Here is an 8,579-nt window from a genome sequence, read left to right on the forward strand (position 1 = left end):
ACCAGTGCCCATTTCCCACCACCACGGATCCCAGTATCCCTCCCGGCCCCATCCCTCCCATCCCACCCTGCCTCTGTGGCAGGACATTCCCCTCTGTTCTCTCTCTCCTTTTGGGTGTTGTGGTTTGCAAAAGAAACATTGAGTGGCAATCATGTTTGGTCTATAGTCTACTTTCAGCATGCTTCTCCCATCTTGGGAGGATCCTCCCAACACCTTTATTTGGTGTTCCCCTCTTTATCTGAGCTCCCTTTTCCCCTAGTTTGTGTGGTTGGCCTCCAAGTCATGGAGTAAAATTCCTGGTACTAATCTCGGCCATTCTTGGGTGTTAGTTTCCTATTTTAAACAATGTTTTTTTTTTAATCAAATGAAATTTCCTTTCCAGATCAAATGAATATTTTAGCCTTCCATGAAGTTCAGTATCATGGAAATATGTTAAACAAAGGTGACATTTAGAATACAAATATATTTTAAAAATAATATTTTGAATAGAGGCTTACTTTGGATATATATATATATTCATTTCATTTTTTTTTCATTTCATTTCATCATCCTGTTATTCGTCGATTGCCTCGAGCAGGCCCCAGTAACATCTCTTTCATCCTAGCCCTGAGATTATATTCAAGGCTCTTTAGGAGAATGAGACCCATCATTGTTACTGGTATTTGGCATATTGGGTACGCCACGGGGAGTTTGCCAGACTCTGCCCTGTGGGCAGGCTACATTCGATAGCCTGCAAATTTGTCCAAAGTAGGAATGAGATAATAAGATGTCATAAAAAAGGTTCTGATAAGATGTCCGGTTCCGGGATCTGGATTTTATAGTCTCTGAGTCTTGGCCGCTGATGGGATTACACGGCGCCAGGGGGCCAGGTGGTGGGTGTGACCCCCGCCTACTGGAATTTGGAGGATCTGGATGGAAGATGCTCGACTCCAATCCGAGTAGGCTTGGAGGTCTCGGCCCCGGAACCCGCGTGGCTTTGTCCCTCTGCCAGTACCTTCATGTGTGCGGAGAGTGGTCTCAGCATGGTGGTGGCTGGTCCTGGAGGTCTTCGGCTGCCGGAGCCCTGGTCGGGGCGGGGAGGAAAGCTCAACCTGCTCCCCTCCAAGGGGTCCCGGCGAGGAACACCCAGGCGCGGGGGCAGAAGACTTGGATATATATATATAAGCTATTCAAATGTTTATTTGGCAAAAAAAAAACACTATCATTAGCCACTTATGAACAACTTCTAGTATGTCAGCTCATTTCATTTGGTGCAATATAAAAAGGAGGGGGTGATGCCAAAGTATCTTCCTACCCCGCCCCCAATAGTTCCTTGAAAATCAATTGCTTCTTGGATACAGTAGCAGCATCATTTCCCCCAGGAGAGACTGCAGGGGTTATTTCTGCTCAGCATAACCAACAATGTCTATGATGATCTTTGCCAACACTATGTATGTGTATCTTTGTAGTTAGTTACCAAATGTTTGCTTTGTACTTCACAGTTGTATCCATCCTCTCTGTGCAGCTCATACTCAGCACCTCCAAATTGCTTCAGGATTGCAGCTAACTGTTAGCTACTATATTTTCATTTGTCTATTACTGTTGACAAACTCATTGCCAAAGGCCCAGAGTAATTGCAAAAAGTACAAAAATAGGATATTTTGAACCTGTAGCTATAGCTGTGTGGTCTTTTTTGTAAATTAGGAAAATGAATTGGTAGTTCTGAAGAGCCTGAGTTTTGGAGTAAGATGGGACTAGGTTTCAGATCAATGCATACGTACTACTGTGAGCAAAAGTAGTGTTACTACTTTTATCAGGACTCTGCTTCTTTCATCTGGAAGTTGGGAATAATTAGATTCTTACAAGGTTTACAAGAAATAATGAATATAAGGCACTAATCGTGCTTGGCATGAAATCATGCTCACTAATTGTTATCTGTTCTTACTATTATTAGCGATAACATTATTTCTCATGCCACAGTGACTTATTCATGGAGAGGACTAAATATTTATTTATCTCAAAATAAAAACCATCTGCTTCCAAATATAGAAATACTTTATTCGTCTTCATTCTCCTTTGGTTGTATTTTCCATTTGCAAGCAATTCATGCTTCATAATAATTACAGTTGTGTGGTAGTATCAATAAAAAATCTCTGGCTTTAGGAATTCCTGGTTTATGCTATGGATAAAAGCTTGCCCTCTTCGAAATTGTTAGCCTTGAATTTGTTCTTGGCAGGAATGTAGTAAATTTACACATTTTTTATATTCTCCTGCTGTTTTCTTCTTGATAGTGACTTTAATTCAAAGTAGTTATTTTTGGCTGGGGAGATAGATCAAAGGAGATATCTTGCAGTACATGCCCTGCACACAGGAATGTCGGGTTTGATCCCTGGTATCACATGATACTCCATCGTTCCAACACCTCCAGGAAGTAATGCACAATCACCAAACCCAGAGTAGACAACATAAATACATACATACACACATACATACATACATACATACATAAAACCTGTCTTCCACCCCCAAATTTTTTCTTGGTGTGAGGTTGTTGCACTACAGTATCATCAATGGTTGTGGCACTCTGTGGCATAGTGACTGAGTCTGCTGTCTTTCTACACTATAGATAAGTGTAACTGCTTCAATAGTATGATAATGTCAGAATTTTCAGATGAATCCAGCAGCCCCAGTTTGAATTTGGCTAGCAGCTAGCCTCACCTAGAAAAAATGTGGTTTTTTTTTTAATTTATTTTTTAATAGTGAGGCACCATGAGGTACAGTTGTAGACTTACACATTTTTGTGCTTGGGTTTCAGTTATACAATGATCAAACACCCATCCCTCCACCAGTGCGCATTTCCCACCACCTCGGATCCCAGCATCCCCTCCCCCCCCCCCCAGCCCCTATCCCACCCTGCCTCTGTGGCAGGGCATTTCCCTCTCTCTCCTTTTGAGTGCCATGGTCAGCAAAAGAGGCATTGAGTGGCAATCATGCTTGGTCGACAGTCTACCCTCAGCATGCTCTCCCATCATGGGCGGATCCTCCCAACACCCTTTATTTGGTGTTCCCTTCTCTTTCTGAGCTCCCCCTTCCCCTAACATGTGTGGTTGTCCTCCGGGTCATTGAGTGAAATTCCTGGTACTAATCTCTGCCATACTTGGGTGTTAGTTTCCTATTTTGTTACTTTATGTTCCCCAGATGAATGCAATCTTTCTATGTCTATCCCTTTCTTTCTGAGTCATTTTGCTTTAACATGATACTTTCCATGTAGTACCACTTGTATGTAAACTTCATGACTTCGTCTTTTCTAACAGCTACATAGTACTCCATTGTGTAAATGTGCCAGAGTTTCTTCAACCAGTCATCTGTTCTCGGGCACTCAGGTTTTTTCCAGATTCTGGCTATTGTAAAGAGTGCTGCAATAAACAGACAATTGCAGATGTCACTTTGGCTATACTTTTTTGCCTCTCTGGGATATATTCCCAGGAGTGGTATTGCTGGGTCAAATGGGAGCCCAATTTCTAGTTTTTTGAGAATCATCCATACTGTTTTCCAGAAAGGCTGAACCAGTCGGCATTCCCACCAACAGTGAAGGAGTGTCCCTTTCTCACCACATCCGCGCCAGCACTGGTTGCTTTTGTTCTTGTGGATATGGGCCAGTCTCTGTGGTGTGAGGTGATACCTCATTGTGGTTTTGATCTGCATCTCCCTGATGATTAATGATGTGGAACATTTTCTCATGTGTCTTTTAGCCATTCGGATTTCTTCTTTGTCAAAGTTTCTATTCATTTCATCTCCCCATTTTTTGATGGGGTTGAATGTTTTCTTTTTGTGGAGTTGAACCAGTATTTTGTATATCCTTGAAATTAACCCCTTATCAGATGTGTAGTTGGCGAATATCCTTTCCCATTCAGTTGACTGTCTTTGTATTTTGGTCACTGTTTCTTTTGAGGTGCAGAAGCTTCTTAGTTTAAGATAGTCCTATTTATCTATCTCTGTTTTCACTTGCTTGGCCAGCGGTGTGACATCTTTGAAGACACTATTAGCTTCTATGTCATGAAGGGTTTTGCCAGCATTTTCCTCAATGTATCTTATAGATTCCGGTCTGATGTTGAGGTCTTTAATCCACTTAGATCTTACTTTTGTACATGGAGTTAGGCAGAGATCTGAGCCCATTTTTTTGCATATAGCCGTCCAGTTTTGCCAGCATAATTTGTTAAAAGAGGCTTTCCCTGCTCCACTTCACTTTTCTTGCCCCCTTATCGAAGATTAGATGCTCGTATGCTTGGGGGGGGGGGGAACATCAGTATATTCAACCCTGTTCCATTGGTCTACAGCTCTGCCTTTGTTCCAGTACCATGTTTGGTTTTTTTAACCAGTTTCTGAATTGTGACTTGGATCTTAAAAGGAGAAAAAAAAATCGCATGAATAATCCTGAGAACAGGCCTATTTACCTTTAAGTAATGTAATGTTCTGCTTCATCTACAGAATAACTTGATTTAGAAAGTGTTTAGGAGGGACAGGAGAGATGGTGCATGGGGTTAAGTCACTTGCTCTAGCCACAGCTTACTCCAGTTCAATTCTAGGCATTGCATAAAGTCCCCCAAGCTCCATCAGGAAGACAAAACGTGTATTGTCCTGAGCCCAGAATAAGTCTATTTTCTTATCTAGAACCTAATGAAATATTGGCATTACCTCCTTTCATTCAGCATAGGGAAGATGGAAAATCACACTGTGGCAGATGGATAGCTTACTATGATTCATGGAGAGCACAATAGGTCAGGAATGTTTGCTTCACAAAATTCAAGCTTCAACACAATTTTTTTACAATATAAATCAAGTGAGGGAAAAGATTGGTGTGTATTTCTCTAGCTATTTTTAAATATTGAACTTTACTTGAGAAGCTCAGTATGACTAATTTATATGTGCTATCTTATTAATACTATAATACTTGAATGAAAAAGAAAAATAGAGAAATTAAAGAAAGGAAGACAGGTGAAATAATATAGAATCCTTTCTTTAGTGTATGGGTTTGGTCACATACTGTGCTGCTCAGGGGCTATTCCTGACTGTTCTCAGGGGTCACTCCTGATGGTGCTCAGGGGACTAAAAGTGGTGCTGGGCATCAAACTTAGGTGGGTTTACTTGCAAGGCAAACTCTTTAATGCATATATCTCTGACCCCCTCTCTCCCTTTCTAAAAGGTGGTTATGGGTTCAATGATAAGAACTAAAATGTGTGAATAGTAAAGTGTGGCAGGTGGTTCAGTGCTTGGTGTGTATGCGTGAGGTCTGATGTTCAATCTCCAGTACCCAACCCATCACCAAGTACAATCCCTGGCACCTCAACAAGAATGACCCCTCATACTAAAACAACAAAAATTAATTGATTCACTGATGAAATACTGTCAACAAAATGGATGTATACACCCAAATGTTCTCAATTAAAGATATATGATTTTTTCTCTCTAGATATAGAGATATCTAGATATCTCTAGATATTTTTGGCTTTGTCTTCAGGGGTCATTCCTGGAGATGCATGAAGTGCTGAGGATTGACTCTGGGCCTCTTTTATGCAAAATGTGCACTCAGCCCATTAAACTATCTCTCTGGCCATTCTCCCAACATTTTTAAAAAGGTATGGTTAAAGAAAATTTGGCACATTTACACAATGGAGTACTATGTAGCTATTAGAAAAGATGAAGTCATGAAATTAAATACAAGTGGTACTCCATGGAAAGTATCATGTTAAGTGAAATGAGGCAGAAAGAGAGGGATAGACATAAAAAGATTGCATTCATCTGGGGAACATAAAATAACAAAATAGGAGATTAATACCCAAGAATAGCCGAGATCAGTACCATGAGGATTACTCCATGGCTTAGAGGACAGCCGGGCATTCTAGGGGAAAGGGCAGCTCAGATAGAGAAGGGAGCACCAAATAAAGGGTGTTGGGAGGATCCTCCCAGGATGGGAGATGCATGCTGAATGTAGACTATAGACCAAACATGACTGCCACTCAATGCCTCTTTTGCAAACCACAACACCCAAAAAGAGAGAGAGAACAAGAGGAAATTCCCTGGCACAAAGGGATAGGGGGGATAGGGGGGATGGGGAGTGGGAGGGATACTGGGATCCGTGCTGGTGGGAAATGGGCACTGGTGGAGGGATGGGTATTTGATCATTGTATAATTGAAACCCAAGCACAAAAATTTGTAAGTCTACAACTGTACCTCATGGTATCTCACTAAAAAAAATTAAAAAATAAAAAAAATAAATTAAAAAAAAAAGGTATTTCTACAGTTTACCTCAAGTGGAGAATCATTGTATTAGAGAATGAGTGATATGTACTGTAGCACTGTCTTCCCATTATTCATCAATTTGCTCGAGCGGGCCCAGTATCATCTCCATTGTGAGTCTTGTTGTTACAGTTTTTGGCATATAGAATACATCACGGGTAGCTTGCCAGGCTTTGCCATGCGGGCGGGATACTCTATAAGGTCAAAAAAAAATCTTTATGATATGTCAAAACTTGCTTTTGTTTGTCTTTCAAAAATTCCTTAAATGAGTTGCTAGTGTAATTCCTGAGGGCAGAGCCAGGAGCAACCTTAGCATTGCTGGGTGTGACCAAAAAAAATCAAAACAAAACAAAACAAAACAAAACAAAAATGAGCTTACTAAGTGCATTGTTAGTTTTGTGCTATTCTAAGGAGAATGTCTTCAGCAAGGGAGATAGTGCAGGATTTAGGCACTGACCCAGGTTCAATCCTGGCCCCACGTGACCTCCTGAGCATCAAGAGGGTGGTCCTGGAGGGCTCAAACACACCAGGATGGTTTAAGTGGTTCCCAGTACCACGGGGCCTGAGCAGCACTAAGTCTGAGGGTCCTAGCACTGAGGTTGGCCAAGAATTGCTGGGAGTGCTCGTAGGCCTCCTGAGTGCTGTTTGGGAGGACTCTTCTGAAACCCCCCTGAAGATCATATCTTAGTTCGTTGGGGATGTTCTAACAGAATATCATGGGCAGGGCGGTTTAAACAGTAGAATTTATTTCTCATAATCTGGAGGATTGAAAGCGCAAGGGGAAGGCACTGGTAGATTCATTGTCTTCAGAGAGCTCCTGCTTGATCGTTGGCAGCCACGTTTTTGCTGTGTCCCCACATGGCTGAAGGAGAAAGGAAGCACTATGGGGTCTCTGTTTTATATTTTTGGGCCAAACCTGGTGGTACTCAGATCTTACTCCTGGCTCTGCAGTTAGGAATCACTCCTGGCAGGCTCAGGGGACCATATGTGATGCCGGTGGAAGCTGGTTTGGTCACATGCAAGGCCACCTATGGGGTCTCTTTTATGAGGACATTCATCTCACTAATGGGAGCTTCACTTTTATACCTAATCACCTCCCAAAGGCCCCACGTTGATATACATCACATTGGGAATTAGATTTCATTATGAGAATTGATAGGAATGGGGTGTGGGGGGAAGGGGTAATGGTACAAACATTCAGACTACAGCGGATAAATGGCAGCAAGACACAAAATTGTTCTAATCCTTCTCTTAACTTGTTGACTTTCAAAAGGAATCTTGCTCATTGCTTTCTTAATCAACTATAAAAATAGTTTTTCTTGGGGCTGGAGAAATAATACAGGAGAAAGCAGGCTTACCTTGCATGTCCAGTTCAACCCTTTGCACCTCATATGGTTTCCTGAGCACAAAGCCAGGAGTAATTCTTGTGTACTGCCAGGTGTGGCCCAGAAACAAACAAAAATCTAACAATTTTTTCTTAATTAACTATGCACAACATTGATTTGTACAGAAATTAAAGCTCAAGGATGCTGTAGAACATATTTGGGTGTGTCTAGATAATTCCAATTTCCATCAATACCAAAGCATAAAAACCAGTAACTGTCTTACTTGCTGGTCGGTCATACGAATCAGGTCCTTTCTCTTCAAGAATGGATCTTACTTACAGTGGTGTTTTCAACAAGGGGAAAACAGTGAAATGAAAGCCAAATTGCATTTTTTATTAGCTCAACTACTGTAATAAAATTTCTGGCCAGAGACCAATTTCAGATTAATTAAATAAAAATTTAATTTTTTAGAGTTATTCATGGAAGTGCAATGCATATTTTGTCTTAGTAGAGATCATGAACATCAATGTTGGGGAGTCCCAAGGCCACTTTGACTGTGCTGGTGGGGTACATGCACTGCTGGGCATCAAACTCATGGCTTCTTTCTTGCTAATTATCTAATCTGCCACCAGACCCTATTTTTCGTTCTGTTTTTCAGTGTTGAGCATCAGACCTGGGCATTGCAAGCTCTCTATCACTAAGCTAGAGTCTCAGTCCTATTTTGTTTTGTTTTACTGCTGAGCCCACAGGATATAGTCTACAGTGTACATAATAGATATTTGATGATTATTTATCAAATGAATAGGAATTGTGGTTTAAGTATTGAATGGTGGTTTCCACTTCTCAAACTATGGAAACTCCTTTAAGAACTGCATTATTATGATGAGATCTTTAAATGAATATTGTAATGGATGTCATTCTTTTAGTCTCTTCAGCAGCCTTCCTTGATTATTCTGATGATAAAACTCTTCCTGGGCC

This window comes from Sorex fumeus, unplaced genomic scaffold (genome assembly GCF_029834395.1).
Source record: "Sorex fumeus unplaced genomic scaffold, SorFum_2.1 ptg000020l, whole genome shotgun sequence".
Classification (NCBI taxonomy): Eukaryota; Metazoa; Chordata; class Mammalia; order Eulipotyphla; family Soricidae; genus Sorex; species Sorex fumeus.